Genomic DNA, 22,971 nt, shown 5'->3' with positions numbered 1-22,971 from the left:
CACTCGTGGGGGCGGGCTAATCATTAGGGGGTCTGGAGACAGAGATGTTGGGCGTGTAAGGCCATGCTCTGTAGAGTTTTCATGGATTAATTCTTTCTTTTTTCTTTCTTTCTTTCTTTCTTTCTTTCTTTCTTTCTTTCTTTCTTTCTTTCTTTCTTTCTTTCTTTCTTTCTTTCTTTCCTTCTTTCTTTCTTTCTCTTTCTTTCTTTCTTTCTGTTCAACACAGCTATCGACCACGTCATTGGGAGTACAGCGCCTCAGTGCGCGTGCGGAGCCGGCTTTGGCGATGTCACAATCACAAATCTGGACTGGAGGGTAGTAGTCAGTACCTCAAGCCATCGAACATAAAACATTTACGGAAGAAACATCTCATCTCGAATCGTGGGCTGACACCAACAACATGTTGCTAAATGGAAAGAAAAGCCAACTGCTACAAATCTGTGTCTGCAGATCTGTTCCCAGACCAGCAAGGTTAACCCTTGGTGGTGTGTGCGTTCCGTGGGTCGGGTCCACAAAAGGTCTGGGCTTCATCTTGGACGAAATTCTACCCTGCAAGAACAAGTAATATCAATGGTTACTAAAGCCTCCCGTAGACTGCACTTCTTGAGGCTACTTGCAAAGCAAGGGACCAGTTTTGCCGACCTAGTGACTATCTACGTGTCCCTTGTTTGCCCAGTCCTTGAATATGGTCATGTAGGCCACTACTCTTGTAGGCTGTAGCAAGGAACAGGAACGTGCAATGCAGAGAGTCCAACAGCTGAGCGGGCAGGCTCGATGTGCCCCATCTACCCACCCTCAAGTCGCGATGCGAGGATGCAGCTGTTAAACTTTTCAGACAAATGTTGGATGTTGACCATCCCCTACACGACCTGGTCCCACCCAACAGATCAACTGCCTCGGGACGCTCACTAAGAAAGAAAAACACTTTCTCCATCCCCCCAGCTAAAACTAAAAGACTTCAGTACTCTTTCTTGCACACAGCCATCAAGCTAACAAGACTGTAGACGAGTAGTAACGATGGCTACTTAATGTCGGAGATGTTGCTCACTAGTACTATTCTTAATATACTGTTTCTTATTGTATATATATATATATATATATATACATGGTTTTATGTTGTAAATTCCAATGTCTGCTATGTTGAAATAAAAAAAAGGATGATGATGGGACTATGCGGATGATGTGGCAATCCTGGCCTAAGCCATGGAAGTTCTCCAACTTGCTCTGCATGCCATGGATATGGAAACTCGCCTACTCGGTCTGATGGTCAGCTGGGACAAGACAAAGGCACAGAGCCTCAATCAGGTGGTATGATCATGCCTCCAATACCACCCTGCGTAGCATCATCAACCAGCCACCACTTTCCCAAAAGATACGCTCGCCCGACTTCGCCTCTTTGGCCACCTTGCACGGGCAGAACCTCCTCCAGAACCTGTCGTCCTGGTGAAAGAACCACCCCCACCACCTGATAACTGTATATGCTTGCCTCCAGTACCCAGGTGTTCAGTCAAAATGACCTGAAATTTAGTATGATACTTTGTGAGATACTTATTAAAAAGATTTAAAAAAAAGATCCTCCTTTTACTCTGGGTGGCAGTATATGAAACTACACGAAGGATATACTAATTAATGTATTTTATTTTCTGTAGTTACCTACCATGTTTACTTTAGAACACCTTAGCCGATACCTTTTGTTTATTCAGAACGTAAGAAGTATTCCTTTATTCCGCAGTTGTAAACTTTTATTTTTATTTCACTGAAGAAGAACGACGGATGTCGTTTGAAACGTCTGAATTAAATTTGAATTATCCAGAAGAGATTGAACTTACATCTATTCATTATACTGCTAGCTATCCCACAGTACTCTACTGCCAGCTATCCCACAGTACCCTACTGCCAGCTAATCCACAGTACCATACTGCCAGCTTATTCCACAGTAGCAATACTGCTAGCTATTTCAACAGTAGCCATACTGCTAGCTACTAAACAAACTCACAATTTCTGACCTAACACATTTTTTTACCATATATTTTACCAGTAACCTAAACCCGGTGGTGCTACAAGCTAACAACCACTCCTTATACTAGCTGAACGGTCCCCTCCTCATCCCACAGAACAGTAATATCTCAAACAGATGTAGTGAGATACTATCGTTTCAGTGCGTTACAAAACACAACTAAAGTAAACACACAGAACAAGGGAATTTGGGTCACAAAAAATTCAAAACCCACGGCATACAGCTAGATCATCTATTCTGAGTTCAAGGCTAGATTATGTACTTGTACTGGGTCTGGGAAAATAACACAAACAACAACTGTTCACAGCCCTTTTCCTGTCACAGTTCTTTAATTTACAGTTCAATTGATACAGATCGGGGCAGTAATTTTGCCTGGAACCAGACCCCGTATGCTGAACGCCGCCTTCTTCATGTAGAATCCTGAAGCAGTCAATCATCGAACACACACACGGTGTCCGTTCCTACAGGCTACACGATCCTGACAAGTTCCTTCCACAACCTTCCTGTTCATGGTCATCCTTTCCAAACAGTCTTATGGGTGGGTTCATCCGGAAAATAATCTGAAACTAAGTCTATTCCTCCACACAACTTTTTTGCGTTTCGTCGCCCTCTGGCGACGAAACGCAATGTATTGGGTTTTACCTTCAGTGCTTGCTTCGATGCATGGATGGATGCGTGGTGCTTGGTTTGGTTCAACACTGTGTCGCACAGCATGAAGACCTTTCATGTTTTTTGTTCAACCATTGCCTTATATGGTAAGGCCTGCAACATTTCATGTTCAGGCTTTGCCTTATATGGCAAGGGAGCAAGAAAAGCCAGGCAGCCTTGATTTGCAGATACACATGCGACCGCATGCAATTGCTACAATTGCATCATGAAAGGCCGTCTTTAACCGCTCTTTCGCCTTTTGGATGGGGATAGGAAGGTGGACAATGACACCGATGCCAGACTTCGGCTGGAGACGATATGCGTGGCGCAGAACAAGATCGCGATCCGTCATGGAAACAAACTTGCGATGACTGGGTTGCCGCGCATCTTGGGTAGACGGTGGACGTTAACAAAGGCGATACTCTTGACGTTGGTCACCTTCAGGTTGTCCTCCATGAATTTGTAGGTTTTCTCAACTACATCTTCTTCTCTCTCGGCCGGTACACCCCAGAAGAGAAGATTTTGCTTCTTGGAATAGAGCTCCGATAGCAGCAGATTCTCCTCGAGGGCGATGACGCGCTCTTCCATTTTCCTGGTTTTGGTGGAAGTTTCTTGTTTGAGGGTATCGATCTCGTCGTGAGCGAAGGATACGCTCTGCTGAAGAGAAACAACTTCCTGACGCAGAGACTTCACGTCTTCACCCAAGTGATGAATTGAGGCATTTAACTTGTCAAAGCTCGCAGATGTTTTAGATGCAAATTCACTCAGGTGTGCAGCGATACTGGTCAGGGATACCTGCGATGCCATGCCGCCATCCTCTGAATCTTGCGCGACAGAGAAGTAGGTCTGCGTTTCCTCTTGGGTTGCTTCCTACCCGGCATTGACTGGAGAAGGAGACAGTAACACTGGATGCCACAAAATGTCCGGAATGAGAAAGAATTGGAGTCAAACGGCCCGGTATGGCGGGAGCTCCGTATCACACGTTACGCTTCGCCGCCATCTTGATTATGTTCTTGATTGTACAAAATAAGTGACAACGTTGAACGTTAAATTTCTACCGATGTTTCAAGCTGATGATAATGACAGCGGCATGTTTCACATATTTCTGGGTAGGTATTGTTTTACTGTGAAATACGGGTAATCAGGCAGCTCAAACAACCTCCTTGGTGTGATTGTAACAATAGACATGGTTGGTACTAGCGGTAGTTCACAGCTCTTTGTGTCTGTGCCCATGCACGTTCTTCAGAAAACGCCAATAGAATTTCTCCTCGCACAATTATAGGGTTAAACCTTTGACCAATCAACGCGCCTGTCACAATTTTCAAATTCTTCAGTTGAGTTGGAATTGTGAAGTCCGCATATTTGCGTGTGAATGTGCGTTCTCGCTGTCCAAGTGTGTCCAGATACCAGCGTGCGTTATCTGATGGTACCGAGGATCATACTATTAGAGACATTGGTCATTATTCTACAACAGCAAAGACTTTCTACTGCACCCCATACACATAGCGTTAACAGAAATAACTGTACAACTAAGGTCGGCGTTGGGCAGTCGTTGCTGCGGTAGGACCTTATCCTTTCATCCTAGGATCAAAGAAGTTAACAGCAGTACTGGTGCCAGGACAACGCTGAACTGGGCGCTTCTATATGAATAACCAGGAGTTCACAGGCCGTAGGTCATGCTCGTAGGTCATCTAGACTACAGGTCACCTTTAGAACTGTCATGGCCACCATTCGGAAATCGAGCTGTGCCGTCGTGAACATGCCTGGAAGTTTGCCAACTATTCAGGACCGAAAAACACATTGAAATGTTTGCTGCTACAGTGTGAAGTTCTTCAAAGTGGTTGCTTATGGTGGGATCGTCAAATAGTAACCGTTTAACAACCAACGGGTAACTTTTGCCCCCGACTATCGTATTTTTTAGCGATTCCACGGCGTCAGCTGCTCGAGCTCGGACGAATTCGCAACATATTGTTTCTCATCATGATCAATAAATAGGTAGGTATTGTTAAATACTTTCCTTTTTTCAAGGTATTTGGCCATCTTTAAAGCGATATTACTGTTCCAGCTGCCTTGTATTGGTTTCAATAATGTGGTGCACGGCCCGGTGGTTTATATGATTATGAGAGGTATTAAAGAGTATAATTTTTTCTATAACCTCATAGACTGGTTATTATAAAGGAGGCCTAGTTTATTATTTATACCTCGGGTTTAGCTAGGCAGTGACTGTCTATGCTATGGGATGTATGTATGCAATGCAATGTATTTATGTTTTGAAAAACATATAGTTTCATTCCCCAGAAAACGTCTAGATCAAAATGAATGGCAGCGAAATGAGGGAATTGGTAATGACAGCAATGAACTGAATTCACATCTTCACATTTTCCTCAATTTTCATGCCGTAAAGCCTGGTAAGATACCAAACAGCTTATTTAACAGTAACAGTTAGGACCCGGTGGGTACCGGTACAGAAAATTTAATCATGTGGCCAATTTACTCCTCTGTCAGCTAAACCCTTCCCCAGCTTATGATACTGCCTAATATGCCATGCAAGATCTGCTTGGAGATTACAGAAAATTCAGGTCCAGGTTCGGTTCAGGTCCAGATCTGAACCTGGGCCTAATTATGAATGGTGAATACTCAAAGCAATGGTAAATTTTGCTGAAAAACAATGGGTTCGATGAAAGAGCTGGGCTGTCTACCTGGGCTGTCTACCTGGCCTGGCTATCACGTCCGTCTACTCAGATCCCCCCATTCATAGCCCCATCATATGGCACTCAGCTGATTGACAGGCATAGTAATTGCTAATCTCCAACCTGCCAGTGACCGAGGCTGGCCTGTCCATGTGCACCACTGGCTGGGCCCTTTGGGAATGTGTCTTGGAGGCATTCCTTGCAGGAACACAAGTACCAGCACTGTGTGTAGTAATAATTATGGGGACGTGTCCCAGATCCTAATTTTGAAGCTGTTTAGTCTTGCATTTCAGGACTACATGTATTCCTAAAAGCTGTTAGTCAGGACTATTCCTAAAATGAAGTATTTGCAAAGCAACAAATCACTCCGATTTCACATGTTATATAAAACCTAGTCTAGAAGATACTCCTTTATCATTCTATTTTGTAAAAAGATCATATAACGGTAAGGTTTTCTTGTTATTCTGGCAATATGGCATTACTAGTATATGTACTAGATTGGTCTGAAAATTGCAAGCTAGTAATTACTTAGTATTTTGTTTGTTCATATATGCCCCTGTGGTGCGATCTTGCCTGGCCAATCTTCTCGGACTCCTACCTTGTTGTGTTGGGTAAATGTTTGACCTAGAAAACAGAGGTCCTGGGTTCATATCCTTTGACATGTCACAAAAGCTGTGCTGGTAATACAGGACTTTCCCATGGACTCCATCCAATTGTACAAGGGGGTTGCAGAGATGATTGGCAGTGGAAGGAGAGGATTGGGCTCTGTCCTGGACACAAAAATTGTACAGTGGATAACAATCCACAGCCTCTAAAAGGCTATGTGACTACCGACAGGGTCCTCCCCAGAGGATGGAACAAGGGCGGCCCTCCATTATGTTCTTGGCCCAGCACCACTATAACGTTACTACTTTTAAAATTTAGTGTGTTTCTTCCTATATTCCCGGTTAGGTTTGCTAAAATTCATGACAATTCACAGATTTTGTTCCAAGCGGTGTCACTTTTCCAATCAGCATTGGCTGCAAAAACTTGTGAATGGGCGATGATCAAAACAATAGTCGTTTCACTATTGCTAAAGGAATTGCTATTATTCTTGGAGAACTTGACACCTTCTGTCATTGCAAAATGATCCCATTTTAATGAAAACACTTAAACAGTGCAAACGTGTTTGCTTCACAATCTTTACACTTTACAATCTCAACTTGTCAGAAAATAAGATTAGGTCTTCCGAAAAATAGTCATCTTACCGTCAGGTTATTTTTGCCAGTCTCTCCACTATATACTAAAAATTCTGGGGAGAAACCTGACCGAGATTTTATATGTCAATATGGCATACTAGTATAGAGAAAAAGGAGGTACATGTAATTATACCCCCTTGGTCAGTCCAACTTTAGCTTTACAGTGATTTATGCTTGTCTTTCTTGTTGTACGAGCTGAGATTTTCTCTCCTAGAAGATAGATTTTCAATAAAGAAACAAATTTCACACATACACACACGCACGCATGCACGCACACACGCGCGCGCTCACACACACACGCACACACAGTGCTGGTACTTGTGTTCCTGCAAGGAATGCCTCCCAGACACATTCCCGAAGGGCCCAGCCAGTGGTGCACATGGACAGGCCAGCCTCAGGTCACTGGCAGGTTGGAGATTAGCAATTACTATGCCTGTCAATCAGCTGAGTGCAATATGATGGGGCTATGAATGGGGGGATCTGAGTAGCCTGACGTGATAGCCAGGCCAGGTAGACAGCCCAGGTAGACAGCCCAGGTAGACAGCCCAGCTCTTTCATCAAACCCAAAAACAATCTGTTTGGTGGAGTATCCTATCTGCACGTAAACAATGCTAACTGCCTTAGTTAGTCCGTCGTCACGTTTGACTGTAGAAACGTGATAAAAATGACTACCAACTTTACTCAGCTCTACTTTGCTCTTGCTATTTTCTTGAACCAATAAGCCCCAAAACATGTGTACGTCTGCCGCCATAGTACCAGTATGATCATCTGTTCATTTTTCAATCAGTCCAACATCTCGTCTGGTCCACTCAATTATGTTTTTTTCTGGACCGGTCCAAAAAGAAAAAAAACGGTTTTGTACCAGTACCCACACCTAGTAACAGTTGAGGCTAGGTAAGATACCGTAGAGGCAGCAGTTGTATGGATTGTTACTATGATAGTCTGCAGACCAGGTAAGGAACCGTACAGGTAGCAGTTTATGGCTATTTGTCTGCATACCGGGTAAAGCACCAACAGGTAGCAGTTGTATGGATTGCTGGTCTGGAGACCAGGCAAGGCACCACACAGGTAGCATTTGTGTGGCTTCTTAGTCTGGAGACCAGGTAAGGTACCGTACAGGTAGCAGTTATATGGCTTGTTGGTCTGGAGACCAGGTGAGGTACCGTACAGGTAGCAGTTTGATGGCTTATTAGTCTGGAGACCAGGTAAGGTACCGTACAGGTAGCAGTTTTATGGCTTGTTGGTCTGGAGACCAGGTAAGGTACCGTACAGGTAGCAGTTTGATGGCTTGTTGGTCAGAAGACCAGGTGAGGTACCGTACAGGTAGCAGTTTTATGGCTTCTGAGTCTGGAGACCAGGTAAGGTACCATACAGGTAGCAGTTTGATGGCTTGTTGGTCTGGAGACTAGGTAAGGTACCGTACAGGTAGCAGTTGCATGGATTGTTTGAATGTGACCAGGTAAATTACCGTACAGCTAGCAGTTGTATAGCTTAATAGTCTGCAGACTAGGTAAGGTACCATACAGGTAGCATTTGTGTGGCTTCTTAGTCTGGAGACCAGGTAAGGTACCGTACAGGTCGCAGTTTTATGCCTTCTTAGTCTGGAGACTAGGTAAGGTACCGTACAGGTAGCAGTTGTATGGATTGTTAGTCTGGAGACCAGGTAAGGTACCATACAGGTAGAAGTTTTATGGCTTGTTGGTCTGGAGACCAGGTAAGGTACCGTACAGGTAGCAGTTATATGGCTTGTTGGTCAGAAGACCAGGTAAGGTACCGTACAGGTAGCAGTTATATGGCTTGTTGGTCTGAAGACCAGGTAAGGTACCGTACAGGTAGAAGTTATATGGCTTGTTGGTCAGAAGACCAGGTGAGGTACCGTACAGGTAGCAGTTTTATGGCTTCTTAGTCTGGAGACCAGGTAAGGTACCATACAGGTAGCAGTTTTATGGCTTGTTGGTCTGGAGACCAGGTAAGGTACCGTACAGGTAGCAATTATATGGCTTGTTGGTCAGAAGACCAGGTGAGGTACCGTACAGGTAGCAGTTATATGGCTTGTTGGTCTGCAGACCAGGTAAGGCACCGTGCAGGTAGCAGCTGTATGGCTTGTTGGTCTGGAGACCAGGTAAGGTACCTTACAGGTAGCAGTTTTATGGCTTCTTAGTCTGGAGACCAGGTAAGGCACCATACATGTAGCAGTTTTATGGCCTGTTTGTCTCGAGGACCAGGTAAGGCACCGTACAGGTAGCAGTTTTATGGCCTCTTAGTCTGGAGACCAGGTAAGGTACCGTACAGGTAGCAGTTGTTTGGCTTGTTTGTCTGGAGACCAGGTAAGATACCGTACAGGTAGCAGTTGTGTGGGTTATACAGTTAAGGTACCGTACAGGTAATATATGCATGGCTTGTTTGTCTCTATACCAGGTAAATACCATACAGGTACAATTTACATGGTTCCCTAGTCTTGGCACCATCTTAAAAAGTACCATATGTGTAACATTTGTATGATTTGTTGTTGTGGAGACCAGACAAGGTATTGTACAGGTTTATTATACAACCTAAGCCACAAAAGCTCAATTTGACTGCTCTTGGATTAAGAAGAATAGAGAGCAACATGGCTAGCAAGAAATTGCAAAAACTTGGCATTAAATAAGGGCTAATACAACACATAAAGAAGAATACATTGTCAGCTTGAAAAAAAGCAAACAAAGGCTACCTCTTCACAGTAGCTGCACCTGTTTGTTGAAAATTATTACAAGTACAGTTTTAATGTATTTAACGTGTCTTAATGATTGAAAAATTTCACTACAATGATGGATGTGCCAAGGAATGAGCTTATACTTGTCTGTAAGCCAATTTACTATACTGAAAAGTTATTTGTAATGGGGAAAATATGCTGAATGGAAGGTGTGGTGAATTCTTTTCATTTTTGGAAAAATCGGAATGGGCAATTCTGAGAACCAATTGATTGAATTGATGTGACCTTATAAACCTGAGAAAAAGATAAATGCTCCATAGGTGACTGGGTGTTAGTGTTTGATCAGAAGTCACATGTCAGAAGTGCATCACTGATGACAGATTTTTTTTTGTGGAGAAGCTGATTACACAGCAGGAGATGGAGCTCTTCATGCATCCCCCTGTCATCTGTCCATAGTGTCACAGCACCAGCTTAAGTTGTTAACAACATTGTTAGTTTGACAGAAGACTACATATGTGCATGTATATAGAAAAAGTTGAAGTTGACATGTAGATTTGTTTCGAAATAGGGTGTCCTGATGATTTGTAAAATCTGTGTATAATAATTGGTTCCTTTGATGCCAATTCCATTTGATACCAAGTCATCTGACTCAGAGTGGCACACGCATACAGTTGCGCAATAAGCCTCTAAACCTGTATAAAGCTATAATAGTAGTGACATAATGTATATTGTATTTAGCACAATATTTTATATTCTTTGATACCAAGTGTAATACTGTATGTTGAGTAACATTTTCATATGACCCTGATGGGTAATTAGTGACTTTGACATGTTCAACTGTTTGTCTAGTTAGATGTATCTGCATTGAATTGTTCTGCCAGTTCATTCTAGTGACGCTGAAGAATAGTGATGGATGTCACAAGAAACGTATATGGAGATTTATCTGTTTTTTTACCCAGATGTATAGACTGATTTGTATTTGAAGACTGTAAGTTTCCTTCTCCAATAGGAGTACGATATTTACTGGGATACTGTATATTCATGATAGTTTGATACACCATATTTAGAACACTTATTAAAACTGAACAATACATGTTTACTCTTTTGTTTGAAATGTGTTTGATGTGCAGTGTACATAGGGTCATAGGTTCTTTTTTCAATGACCTTGCCCAACAAAGGTAATATACAGGCCAGAAAATGGAACTATTTTAGATTTCAAAGATGTTGACGGGTTGACCTGACATGGGTATCATTGAGTCTTTCCCAACATACCATTCACTGAAGTGCACATTTTGATTGCAGAAACATACATTTTAAAGAAATAATCCACCCCACCCCCCTACCACCAGAAATTCGTTTTCTTTCAAGGTTCGAAAGACATTGGAAGATTGTACATGGCTTGTGGTAAATCCTTTTGAATTACAAGTAGCATGTTCATAACAGGAAGAGGACAACAGTAAAACAGCAATTCTAATAAAAACCTTGGAAACACTTATCAGTAGTCAAAATAAGTCTATTATCTTCACTTCACTTTCTTTATTTTACAAGGAACGTACACACAGATCAAGCTGGACCTGATTTTCAGGCAGTCCTGGATTTACATACTATCTAGTCTGACTTAGAATACTTACTCCACATTTTCTAGATTACTGTTTGTAATATTTTCTGCTATGTTCTGTTCTGCTATGAATATCCATCAGTAGTTTATACATTATACACTGAAAAACAATTATTCATTTCATCATGTCTATACTTAGCTTTAGAAAACTTATTTTATAATACCATTATTTACAGTATCATGCCCATATAAAGCTACATTGTTCGACAGTGTATGTTGCCCATGCCTGGAGTACTGATAACTTATCTCCAAGCAGATCCTACGGTGGCATAAGATAGTGTCATTAAGCTAGCCAAGGCATGTGGTCAACCAAGGAGACAATTGACACCACATTGCCGGCTACACCCCTTGGCTACATGTAGCTAATGATACATGTACTACTAGTATATTATGCCACTGTAGGATTTGCTTGAGATAACCGTGATAACCATGAATGAAAAACGTACGCCACTTCCTGTTCATCACATCCCTCACTTTGATTCTTAAGGCCTCTGTGCAAAGCCTTATATCTCCTAACAGATAAAAGCGAGAGGAAAGTTCATACTAACGCAGGTAAACCAGCGTATCAGTCGGCTTATCTGAAAAGTTCATTGAGATATTTCACTCCTTTGTCGTCTTACAGAGAAAAACGCAATTATATAATTACGTTTGATACGGTAAAATTTCGCCCGAAATCGTCCATGCAAACAAGCGCAGTTGACACGCGGCCTCGCTTTGCGCGAGGCTAAAACGTCTCGTACTTTCGTATCTCCTTCAAACTACCACAGAATTACTTCAAATTTAGCTGAAATATGCATGAAAGTGTACTTAGCTAGGATCTGAAACGTCATATGATGTTTGTACTTTGGTATCGAGATACGTGCAGTTGAACTTCTGATAGGAAATCGCGCATTTTTGACCTTGCGTCCAAATAAAAGTTCAAATATCTCCCAAATTTTTGATTGAAAGTAGTCAGAAAGAAAGTGGTGGCATCATGAAAATTTATTTGACAGACTTCTATGAAAAACTGCCTCCTTTTTACTTTATATATCTAAACCTACAGGGAGTTTGGGGTAAAACCTACTTTCCGAAGGTGGGCCTTTGAGCGGGGTGAAAATGACAATAGTTCAAAGCCTGATATCTCCTAACAGAATGAAGCGAGAGAAAAGCTATTAAAAAACACAGCTAGATAAGCATATCGACCTACTTTCCTGAAAATTTCATTGAAATATTTCACTCTTATCTATCTTGTCTTAAAGAGAAAATCGCATTTACGTATGATGCGGTAAAATTCCGCCCAAAATTGCTGACGCGGACATATGCAGTGGACAAGCGGCCTCGATTTACGCGAGGCTAAAACGTCTCGTACTTTCGTATCTCCTTCAAACTACCACAGAATTACTTCAAATTGGGCTGAAAATGCATGAAAGTGTACTTAGCAAGGATCTCAAACGTCATATGATGTTTGTACTTTGGTATTGAGATACGTGCAGTTGAACATCTGATAGGAAATCACGCATTTTTGACCTTGCGTCCAAATAAAAGTTCAAATATCTCCAAACTTTTTGGTTGAAAGTAGTCAGAAAAGTGGTGGCATCATGAAAATGTATTTGACAGACTTCTATGAAAAACTGCCTCCTTTTTACTTTATATATCTAACCCTACAGGGAGTTTGGGGTAAAACCTACTTTCCGAAGGTGGGCTTTTGAGCGGGGTGAAAATGACCATAGTTCAAAGCCTTATATCTCCTAACAGAATAAAGCGAGAGTAAAGCTATTAGGAACACAGCTAGATAAGCGTACTAACCGGCTTTCCTAAAAAATTTCATTGAGATATTTCACTCCTTTCTCGTCTTACAGAGAAAATTACCTTTGATGCAATAGAATTTCGCTCGAAATTGTTCATGCGAACAAGTGCAGTTGACAAACGACCTCGCTTTGCGTGAGACTAAAACGTCTCCGATGTTCGTATCTCCTCTAAACAACAACAGATTTACTTCAATTTGGCTGAAATAGGCATGAAAGTGTGCTTAGTTGTGATCTGAAATACCATATAATGGTTGTACTTTGGTATTGAGATATATGCAGTTGAACTTCGGATAAGAATTCACGCATTATTGACCTTGCGTTCAAATATCTCCAAAACGTAACGTTTGAGTGCAGGCACTCAAAATGAAAGTGTTGGCATAATGAAAGTGTCTTTGAAAGACTTCTATGGAAACCTGCGTCTATTTTACGATATATACCTCTAGCCCTACATCATTTGGCGCTTGGTGTCTTTTGAGCGGGGTGAAAATAGCATTAGTTCAAAGCCTTAAGTACGCTATTGCAACTGTAGACGAAAGGTTATCAAAACTAGCTTTATATATTGACCTACCCGTGCTGTTAACAGCTTCGATATTTCTCCATTCCTCCGTACGTAACAATCGATTCATCTAGTACCTGTCTTCAAAAGGCGCAAAAGTACATGGCATTGTTCGTTTTCAGTACCCTTTAGAGTCACATAGACCACCGTGACGTTTCAATCAACACAGGAACATCATAATTTGAACTATGATGGGTTGAAATCTGCTCTTTTTGGTTCAAAGGGCCAAATTTAGCTTTTTCGACAAAAAGAGGGTGAACGAGATGTCAAGAAGTTATTCCGCACCCAGTAAAGTTGGTTTGAAGGAAATCAGACATCGTTTGTCGACATCTCCTTTTTTGGTTGAAATCTGCTATTTTTGGTTCAAAGGGCCAAATTTAGCTTTTTTGACAAAAAGAGGGTGAACGAGATGTCAAGAAGTTATTCCGCACCCAGTAAAGTTGGTTTGAAGGAAATCAGATATCGTTTGTCGACATCTCCTTTTTGGGTTGAAATCTGCTATTTTTGGTTCAAAGGGCCAAATTTAGCTTTTTTGACAAAAAGAGAGTGAACGAGATGTCAAGAAGTAATTCCGCACCCAGTAAAGTTGGTTTGAAGGAAATCGGACATCGTTTGTCGACATCTCATTTTTGAGTTGAAATCTGCTATTTGTGGTTCAAAGGGCCAAATTTAGCTTTTTTGACAAAAAGAGGGTGAACGAGATGTCAAGAAGTTATTCCGCACCCAGTAAAGTTGGTTTGACGGAAATCGGACATCGTTTGTCGACATCTCATTTTTGGGTTGAAATCTGCTTTTTTTGGTTCAAAGGGCCAAATTTAGCTTTTTTGACAAAAAGAGGGTGAACGAGATGTCAAGAAGTTATTCCGCACCCAGTAAAGTTGGTTTGACGGAAATCGGACATCGTTTGTCGACATCTCATTTTTGGGTTGAAATCTGCTTTTTTTGGTTCAAAGGGCCAAATTTAGCTTTTTCCACAAAAAGAGGGTGAACGAGATCCTTAGTTTATGGCGATAACACATACTTGCAAGATACAAAAATATTTGCTTAGTTTGCTTCCCAAAATTATTTTTTCGCAAGCCACCGTGGCAAGTTAAGAATCATCGTGACATCATCAAAGTAATCCTCAACATCATCATCCTCATCATCAGTCGGTGGCAGAGCACTTGATCACAAGTTTCATCCACAACTGACGGTCCGCAGCCAGTGCAGCTATAATCAATGTTTAATTCAATTACCTGGTGACAACCTAGAAACAAGAGCTGGAAGTATGATCTTCAATTGGTTTTATGTTCAATAACACCAGGAGGGTTTATTTTAGTGCAAAGTTCTATTTTCAATTAGTAATTCTATCTCAATGGATTACAATCACCAAAATGTTATACATTGCTATCATTGGTGTCATTAACACTTAAAGTCAGCATTGCATAGCAGGATACACACCAGGTCCCATCACATACATCTGACTTTGACAATGATCTCATACATGTGTGTACAATGTAGGGTGAAAAGCTCTACATCATCAGGAATTGCTCAACATTATATACCTAAACATTTCCTGGAGAGCATCTTAAACACACAATTAATTCACCCCTCTCCATAGCTACCTGTTCAAAGGAGTTTTGATAAAACACAGAATTCGAACATCAGAAAGTGCTCTGCTTCCTTGGTCAATCAGTCATGCCTCAGGGACTTACAGTTACTGACAGCATACATATAGTCATGAAATATATAATTGCAATCTATTTGTAGATATGGATATGCAAAATGGTTCCTCACAACATTGCATCTAGGATACTGCATGCTACATATTAGCTTCAACATGACAATTACATATACAGTCCAAAGAGCTATGATTTCAAAGCATCCAAATCTGAGTCATAATAAATGCCATAGTACCACAATGCATCACAGAAAGGCACACTTCTAATTCTACTAGCTGTTTATCTTTTTACAGACTCATTGTTTATGCATGTTAAAGAAATTGGGACTTGGTTAGTGTTCATTATAACTCTGCCATCTGCAGGTAGAAGCAGGTAATCCATTGCATAATCAGCTTCTCATCTGCTGTCATCTCGTGCACTGATGGCCTTCCTGGGTTGAGTGTCATCAGCACCTATAGCAACAACAACATTACAAATTAAAATATTTCAGTGTTGTAATAGACATGATTCTGGTGAAGGTTGCAAAGCAGAGTCACTGTATAGCCTTGTTGTCAGTGCCTATTGAAATACATCTTATATATAGTAAGTAAGTAAATAAGTATCGTGTCCTGTGATCTTATGACAACAAATAAAGACCTAACTAATGAAATACAGGGAGTATTGTCAAAACACAAACACACATATACTCTCTGTCTCTCACACACACACAAACACACTGTACACACAAATAGTATACACACACACTGTACACACAAATACACACACACACACACATGCATGCATGCACACACTCATATTCAGTATATTGGTACCTATAGTTGTGAGTTTATCGCTGTCAAAATAAGCGATATTGGTGCTACCACACCCTTCGTATTAGAAAAAAAGACTTATCTATTATACATATTGTTTCATTATTACTGTAAATTCATTTAAGTTCGTGGGAATTTAATTTTTCAGTAGCGGGAAAAAGGACTGTTCGTGGTGGTTTTAAGTTCGCGGTAGCACCATGCACTGTAGTCTCTTACTGCCATGGAAAAATGTTTGCGGCGGTTTTAAGTTTGCGGTGAATTGGCAACGCGAAAACCGCAAACATAAAACCATTGCAAAAAAAATTCTTCTTTTACAGTACCAGTGACATGTTAACTCAATATTGATAATTAAAATCATTGTTTTCTTTGCAAAATCTTGCCGAAAGCTAATTGCATACACTGTGATAAAGTATGAGTAAAAGAATGGAGTACTAGTACATATAACATAACACCAATGTCTTAAATCAATTATAGGCTCTACATTTGATATTGTGGGGGTTGACGTCTCGTTGAAGGCAGTGGTTATGAACTGTGTCTTCCATACTGAATAATGAGTGGGTAGATAAAAATCAATGACAGATATAAATAAAATATGGTGATTGTTTGAAAATTTGCTCTTTTCTGGAAAGAGGTTTTAACCTGTTAGTGTTACTGCTAGAGTCCTTCTGATAATGAATATGCTGCCTACAGTACACCAGAGTAGGCAGCTGCAATATATTATTACACTGAAGGACTACCTCTGGATGAGAAACAGGCATACAGATATATGTGCTAGGTAAACCAGATAGAGAGAGCAAGAAAAGACTAGTATAAAAACGACTTTGCTAGGATCTTAAATTCTAGTCTATTTTGGGACATTCTATTTTTTAAAACACACAAGTGTGTACCTGTAGTACATTTTTGTGACAATGATACTAATAGACCTTGAAATGGAATTTACCCAGGCACAGGATTGATCCAAATTTGCAAATCCTGGTATTACCAGTCAGGATCCAGATTGTCAGTAAATCTCCTTTTTGAGGTAAAATCAGCAGATTGGGATTGGCAATTTGCCCAACCTACACCTAATACTAGTACTAGTATATCATTAAGTATATGCCGCCTATATGTGGTGACAAGAGTTAACGTGGCACTTTTGCCCAAAGGCGGCAAAGGAAAAACACAGGCTTTCAAATATGTAACCTTTATCATTCTTATACACAAACTCTTATTAGTTTTCAAGATGTGCACCACCAAAATGAGAAAACTTGTCCATGCAGATTGCAGAGTCACTAGCACCATGACAATAACAGATCTATGGTAAATCTTCATGGTACAGGTAACCAGTTCATGGATATACATTTTTTGATGGGTTTGCTCAGTAAAAGGCCATTGACCACTTCTGGACACCAAACTATGCTCACTGTAGCAGCATCTCTTCTCCCCAAGTCAGAAACGTCGAGTTTCAGCAAGTTTGACTGACTCAATAGGGAAATTCCCTTCTCCATTTTATATAATAGCAGGAAAGGTTTGATCCACTCACACCGGGAAGGTCCCCTACTCTTTTCAATAAGTGTGGCAGGTTCTTTTACATGCTCAGGGTGGGGCTCTCACAAAACACAGGATCTCCATTTGACCCTAGGTACTCATTTTCACCTGAGTGAGTTTTGGGTTATAATTAAATCGGGTGACTCCACTTATTTAACAAAAGTTAACATGATGTATCATGCTCAATTTTATGGGTTCAACTTAAAAAATAATTTCCAGTCCATTACTGGATCGGCAAGAATTTCTTACGGGTACGGCATGAACTAGGGGTGGGTTACATAAAATTCAGGACCGTCCAGGTCCGGTTCAGGTCCAGAGGATCCTGGACCTGATTCAGTATGTGAAAACTTGTGAATGGACGATACTCAAACCAATGGTCCATTTCACTACAAAGAAATCTGTATTAGTCTGCCACTGGCATTTTGAAATCCTACAACGCTAAGTGCCTCTTTACAATTGGCTTTAAAACTTGGTAGGAATGACTCTAGACTCAACTTCGCTCGTTATTTTCTTCGACCAGTAAGCCCCCAAACCTGTACAATCTAAGTTTAAACATTAATACTTAATAATAGATTATATAGCACATATGTGACACTAGATAATTTCTATGTGAACAACACATCATCCAAATATGTGTTTTCTCAGGTGGGTATAACATAATTAAAATACAACACGGTGTATTCCGCATCACCCTCGGTCCCAGCCCTCCCACAGATCGGATTGCCCAACGGTCAAAAGCCTTCGACAGTCAGGCGATCCGACCTGCGGCCTGCGGGTCAAACGTAACACACCGTGTTGTATTCTTATTTTCTATATATATATCCCACAATCAAACACCAAACATCACAACAAATCATTCAGTTGTGTCACTGTTTGCGCCTTTTTTTACCTCCTTGATTTTATCAATTGAAATGTTTAGTGAGTCTCCAAGCAGACGTATTGCTGGATGAAAAAGAGAAAGATTAAGCCAAATAGGGACAATTAAGTTGCAATGGCATTTCAGTCAGTACTGTGCTATCTATCTACTCTACTCTATCCAGCTATCACAGTCACAAGCTCATTATGTATACCTTTAGCCACCTGACTCCTATTTCAGTATTTGTTCAATATGTACAGTTTTTCCAGCGACCTCTGGAGTCTGTTAGAGACTAATACTTAGTACTACTCATACTATATGTAACACGGTACAAGTACACTGTATACTGTAAATTGCATTTAAGTTCGCGGGGATTTAATTTCGCAGTAGTGGGAAAAGGGACTTTTCGCGGTGGAAGTTCGCGGTAACACCATAGACTGTAGTCTAATACCATAATAGAAAAATGTTCGCGGTGGTTTTAAGTTCGCGGTAAAGCGGTCACCCCGAAAACCGCGAACATTAATCCACCGCGAACATTTCTGCATTTACAGTAATTCTAGTGACCGCAATATAAATCAGTATTAAACCTGTACTCTGAGGGCTTACAATTGCATACAAATTGTCCTTGTAACCTCGGATTTTCAAAAAAATGCAAGCATCAATGAGACAACTGGGCCCTGGAACCTATCATGTAACGTTATAATGTACCTGCACCAGTAGAATATATTAGTAACGTGGAAACAAGGTGGAAGTTGTCAAGGAGGCCGGAGAGACCTCCGGGATGAAAAATTGTTAAAACTGTGGATTATGATTTTTCTATGCCTTGGTGAATTAGACCTACCTGTAGAACGGGTTACGTGGAATGAATACGTTTGGAAAGTTCGTTTCGAACGTTTCCAGGCGTGTTCGTGTGTAATCTCGGCCAATCCGATAATCTGTGGAGGCCGCCATCTTTGATCACTGTTCCGCTCATTCCCATGACGCACCGCGCCTGTCCGCTGCCACGCTGATCACCGCGGCCGTGCCGCTTGGCGTTGTCCTCGACACAGCACTGCTGATAACGCAGGTCATCCTAGGATGAAAGGACACAGTCCTACCACAGCAACGACTGCCTAACGCCCTCCTTAGTTATACAGTTATTTCTATTAACGCTATGTGTATGGGGTGCACAACGATCGCGGAACAGAACGTCAGCTGCCGCTGTAATGACAGGACCGCTGTCTGACCATAATTATCTCCCATGGCTTCATGGATCAAGTAGCTTGCGTCTAAAACTGTAGCTGTTGATTCTGCAGTCGGCATTTATTTATTTATTTATTGATCTTTAGTTTAGGGTAGTCCCTTCAGTTAACGTAGTAACTGATTTCCAAGGGAGTCCTATGACTTTGCTTTCGACGGAAATGATGTGGAGGAATATCGAAACGGCTCTCATGTTTGGGTAGTGAAGCCACTTTCATCTAGGAACAGAAGTATATACTAGTAGCCTACTAGTAAGACTAGAAGACAACAAGAGACTAGCCGGGATTCTATGGCATACAAAAGTCAATCGCGACTACAACCTATCATACACACGAACAAACACTAATAGGAATTGTCTTCTTTCAATATGAATAAATATATGGCGCTATTACAGAATAAGATTGCCGAATAAATGGGGAGGGGGGATCCAGAAGGGGGAGGGGGCGTCAGTTCTCTTGACGCCACTGTCCATGACAAAAGGGGTGAACTGGGTGAGGCAGACGGCGGAAAGATAATTAGGTGATAATTGGCCGTTAATTTATGTATATTCCGCCAACAAAAAAATGCAACACACGGCTCATGTCCTGGCGTGTTAGGTACTTGTAAGGGTATGTGTAAGGTATGTGTAAGGTATGTGTAAGGGTATTTCAAGTACATTACACGTCCTGTACACAATAATGATGCATTTCCGCAAGATTCTAGTACATGTAAAGGACTGTACACGTCTCGTTCGCAGGCAGGACACTTCAGGGTTTTGAAGGACATGTGTAATTTCCAGGGATGTGTAAGTCAGTTTCCATCCTGGAAATGAGTTTTTTGTGTGCAGTATATTTAGCATGAGCATTGGCTCTCTTTGTGCTTTATTAACCCTCAAACCACACTTTTTTTACTTATCTTACCGTATGGTATAAAAACTCACCCCAGAACGTTTTGTACAAATACATTTTTTTCTAGAAATCATTCTTTGATTTGTATATATGCATAGTTTTATCAATCTATGTGGGGCTGTTTGACATGATTGGGTGTGAAGAATCTGATGTCATTTTTGCACTAACCCTATTCAGACCGGGCAGGCGGTTTTTGGATGTCTGTGCCAAATTTAATATCGCATAGCACCTGAACGGCTTAAGCTAGGTCCACCAAACTTGGTATCTTTTTAGTAATGTTGATAGCAAATATTTAAAGGGAAAGGGTAAGTTCATTATATTTCATATTGCCATCGCAACGAATTAGGCATTTCTTTAAAATTTTTGGAATTTTAGGTTTAATAATAAAGTTTTATGGTTTCCTTGGCCAACAGCACTTCTTTATGACATCTTACGAAATTCAACGTTAATTTCATGATTCAATATTTATTTCAATTTCCTGGCGCCATTGGTCATACCAAGGAATGAGGCCCATATGAGCTAGATGACGCCATAACGTCGACATAAAGCATGATAAAGACACAGAGGTTGTTACCATAACTTTGTTTTATACACAAATCATTGTCTTTAAATTTGGTAATCATCATATGAGAAGTAAAGGTGTACACATTTTGCTGGGGTAAGTTTTGGCCCCACTGGACAATGCTTGAACTTTCTAGGTTATTTTAATCAACAATGAGCCCATCTCGGTAAAAAACGTATGATAAGTTATTAGATATATGCACCAACAAACTCATGAGAGGAAATTTGACCCCATATGGTGGTTTGAGGGTTAACATTATTGAGGGAGGACCGGAGGACGCTGTTGGTATTTTCTGTTTGTTTTTTTTATAACCTGTATAACTTTCTTGCGTTCGGCCAAGACTTGCATGTGAGATCGAGAGTTGAATGGTGTGGTTTACCTTCTTTTCTTCCTGTGTAGAGTGGTGAGTGACACAACTTCATTGACCTTGATGATGATGTTCTTTTGTCGTTTCTATGTCACTCTTTGGATCAGGGAGGGTTTTTTATATGTGACTTCTAGCACGAACTGGTCATTGATGGTTTGGTCCGATGTTACCCAAGTCCAGTGAATGTTTTTGATTTGGTTTCATTCCGACTTCTTTGTTGCCCTGAGACTTAGACAAATTTTACATGATAAAATTCTGTGATCTGAGCCATCACTCGGTTGAGGAGTGGAGTGAAGTGGAGGAAACACGCTCGATGGTGTTCTATCACATAATTAAAAACCTAACGCGCGTTAGAACATGTGGATATTTGTGACTATTCATTGAAAACACGCTCCGTAACTTTTTATTTTCGCGCCTATTCAATGTAAACGTTATGTGCGGATTTATACACAGCTCAAAATAACAGTATTGATCTTATTTGTACTCAAATTTTACTAGTTATTTGTATCTGATGGAATACTGCTTTTCTTTAAGCCTAGGGCGCCTTAAGCCACCCGAGTAGAGGAGAAAGTTAACTGCGATAAAAAATTGTTATACATTTCCTCCATTTATTCCGTATTGATATGTAGTCGATTTGCGAGCATAATTTAGGAGGGTGTTGCAAAATCCATGTATAGTTTGTTTATTGGCCTTGTGAATTTAGTATTAGGAATTTCGAGTTCAAGTTTTTGTGCAAAATCGATAAATTTCTTCTTTTTTCTTGGGGGGGGGGGGTAAATATATGTATAGGCTGCATCATCCATACCTATCGCAATTATCATCAGCTTTGTCTGAAATATGTCAGAGTCGCCTAAGCAGATATTACCTAGTGCACCTATTTGGATGTACTTACACTATAGGGACCTACCCCTCTATAGTTTCACACGAACTCCATCGAACTTGGTCACAGAATAAATGACCTTTCTACCACCAGTAGTGACGTCAGAAACACACCACGTTTAAAGGATGGTTTCACATGTATTACAAGGTCTATGTCTTCTCAGGGTGGGCCGCTGGGCTTTGGTGCACACTGCCCCCTTCACGCCTTAGGCAAATGATTCTTTTCTAATTCTAGGATTGTTTACTATGTCAAAATGAATAGAATGCCTAGGTCTTTAAGTCGAGATGCCTAAGAGATAGCTGTCCTGGGTGCTTCTGAGGTGCCTTTCGCATAGTGCAAGGCAACTAGGCCTCTGTTTGCTTTCATAGGAGAACGATTTCGATTGCCTTCATTCCAAGTGGTGACTTAGGTGTTGTGGCCACACATTCTCATTGCCTGAAAACGCGATCGTTTTCTTTCTCATTATTTCCATCGTCTGTAATAATGGCCGTTCTTTAGAACAGTTCACGGGTTATCCGTAAATTGTGGTCCAAATAATGGTTTGACTTAAAGTTTAAACATTCGTCCTTGTGAGGTTTCTTTTTATAGATTTGAAGTGAGACGGTTGCTTCTGTCTATTTTAGTTAATGTATAACGTTACAGTTTGAGAACTTATACGGAGGTTGCAATTGGTTACGGCAGCCCTCGCTTTGCCTGTGCTAAATCATAATATAATCAATGGATCAACATGCGTTCTATTCGCTTATAATCCTTATTTATTGCCTTTCAACTCTAAACAGTTTCCTTCCATAAAGTTTTATTACAGTATAAAGTTGGTTCTATACGAGATAATATCGGCTGTGGTTAGATGACTTTCCCATCCGGCCTTGAAGGAAATCAATTTTATAATTTCACATTATTTTTTTGTCATGGACGCATAATCAAATATAATTTTTGG

The 22,971-nt window shown here is 40.8% G+C and overlaps 1 protein-coding gene and 1 long non-coding RNA gene across 2 annotated transcripts in view; one reads left to right on the top strand and one right to left on the bottom strand.

Annotated features, from left to right (window-relative positions):
- LOC118410961 (homeobox-containing protein 1-like) overlaps positions 1-22,971 on the top strand; it is a 1,064,572-nt gene that overhangs the window by 634,876 nt on the left and 406,725 nt on the right. The window lies entirely within an intron of this gene.
- LOC118411094 lies at positions 14,520-19,056 on the bottom strand. Its single transcript, XR_004830646.1, has 2 exons — positions 18,941-19,056; positions 14,520-15,359 (listed from the first exon to the last, which is right to left on the bottom strand). It is a non-coding gene; the product is annotated as an uncharacterized LOC118411094 (long non-coding RNA).

This window comes from Branchiostoma floridae, chromosome 1 (assembly GCF_000003815.2).
Source record: "Branchiostoma floridae strain S238N-H82 chromosome 1, Bfl_VNyyK, whole genome shotgun sequence".
Classification (NCBI taxonomy): Eukaryota; Metazoa; Chordata; class Leptocardii; order Amphioxiformes; family Branchiostomatidae; genus Branchiostoma; species Branchiostoma floridae.
This window is presented reverse-complemented; position numbering and strand designations above follow the sequence as displayed.